We start from the raw sequence: 2,245 nt of genomic DNA, 5'->3' as shown, positions 1-2,245 counted from the left end.
TAGAACAGTCCACTCCCAAATTCTGCAAGTACTTTTTAAGTCCTCTTAACATGTTTGGGTGGAACACCACCCCACATGGTGTGGAAGAGATGGAAGGGCACAAAGACTCTTGAATTCCTTCCAAATATCTACTTTCTTTTATGTAGGCTGGAGGCAGGGGATGGGGATTGGTAGTCACTGGACCACTTCTGCTACCTTTTAGCAATCTGCAGGGATGTGGCTGGCATCTTACTTACAATGTATTTTTAGCTTTGAGGCTTCAATCAACCTCCAGAAACATTAATACTGTGTTGCATAACTTTTAGGATTTTTCTCAGTACTTTCTCCCAGAAAAAGAAGATAAAACTAAACACAAAGCAAGCAGAAGAAAGGAAATAAAGACTTAAGTAACAATAAATGAAATAAAGAATAGAAAAACGATAGAGACAATCAACAAAACCAAATGCCATTATTTGAAAAGATCAATAAAACTGACAAACTTTTAGCCCAACTGACAAATATATAAAGGAGATAGAAGACTCAAAAACTAAAACCAGAAACAAAAAGGATTATAAGGGAATACTATGAACAACCATATGCTGCAAATTAGATAATTAGGTGAAATGGACAAATTCCTAGAAAAACATAAACTACCAAAACCAACTCAAGAAGAAATAGAAAATTTAAATAGACCTATAAGAAGAAAAGAGAATTCATAATTTTAAAACTTCCCACAAGGAAATGCCCAGGTCCACATGGCTTTGCTCATGAATTCTACCAAACATTTAAATAATGATACCAATACTTCACAAACTCTTCTAAAAGTAGAACGGGGAGGAATTCCCAACTCATTCTCTGAGGCCAAAATCACCCTGATACCAAAACCAGACAAAAACATCACAGAAAAGAAAACTACAGATCAATATCTCTTATGAATATAAATGCAAAAACTCTCAACAAAATACTAGCAAACTAAATCCAGCAACATATAAAAAGGATTATATACCATAATCAAGTGGGATTTATCCCAGGAAGGCCAGATTGGTTTAACATCTGAAAAATCAATTCATGTAATACGCTCTATTAATACAGTAAAGAACACAAACCACACGATCATCTCTATAGACACAGAAAAGGCATTTGGCAAAGTCCAAAAGGGAGGAGAGGGAAAGGCACTCCAGACAGGGGAAACAACCTAAACAAAGGCACAAGGGGAAAAGAGTTTTATTTAGAGGATGTACAGGGAATAAAGAAGTATTTTCAGAAACCAGATGGGCGTCAATCTATAGAGAGCCTTGAATATACCAGTCTAAGGGATCAAGAGGGAGCCATGAGAGTGTTGAGCAAAGCTTTGACATAATTTAAATGACGCTTTAGGAAGCTAAACTGGACCAAATTATCCAGTGATCCATTTATATACACCAATATGACTCCAAGATACAGAGTAACAATCAACACAATTTTCTGGAAGATAAACTGCAATCTAATTTACTCCCAGCGTGGATCCAGGTTTTGCAGCTGAAAGCACGTATCAGTTTTGAGGCCCTCTTTAAGATAAAAAATTAAAATTAAAAATCAAAAAAAGGTACAAAAGTGAACACTTATTTACAAGGAGGAAAGAAATTACAACATGCCCATGGCTACTCCAAACCATTCAATTCAAGAAGTGAGAAGGAGGGGATGTTAGAATGGAAAGAGGTAGGAATCTTAACCAATTATAGTTATTATATCTGACTTTTGCCAACTGTACAAAAATATATGACCATGTGGGATGATGCATGAGCTTTGAGAGAATCCCTGCACAGGAGGAGCCATGAAGCCCAGGCCTCCTAGCCTCATGGTGAATCTGCCCTGTGGTGTGCTGAAGCCAGTATGCACAGGTTCATAAGAAGCAAGCATGAACACTTCTTCCCAATGGCACATTCAGTGACACAGATCAGCCATGGAGTGAGCTGAGCCATTTAGTTACACTACAGAAATTGGTAAATGCTACAAATTTGGGCTTCCTCCATTCCAGAAAGCTGGCTGTTAAACATTTGCCAGCATGCCACTGAATCCACTTCTATTTATGGCTACAATGTAGTGCCAATTCTGGTCCTTGGCACAGAGTCCCTGTCATTGGCCATCACAGCTGGACTATTCAGAGGTCAAAGTCCTTAGAGTCAATGTCAAACCAGGGGAGATGTCTCTAGTACAGTGATCTCAGAGCCTTCCAGTGTGCCCTGCCCACTCTCCTCACTATGCCCCTTCACTCTCTTACCTTCTC

This window comes from Pan troglodytes, chromosome 2 (genome assembly GCF_028858775.2).
Source record: "Pan troglodytes isolate AG18354 chromosome 2, NHGRI_mPanTro3-v2.0_pri, whole genome shotgun sequence".
NCBI classification, from domain to species: domain Eukaryota; kingdom Metazoa; phylum Chordata; class Mammalia; order Primates; family Hominidae; genus Pan; species Pan troglodytes.
This window is presented reverse-complemented; position numbering follows the sequence as displayed.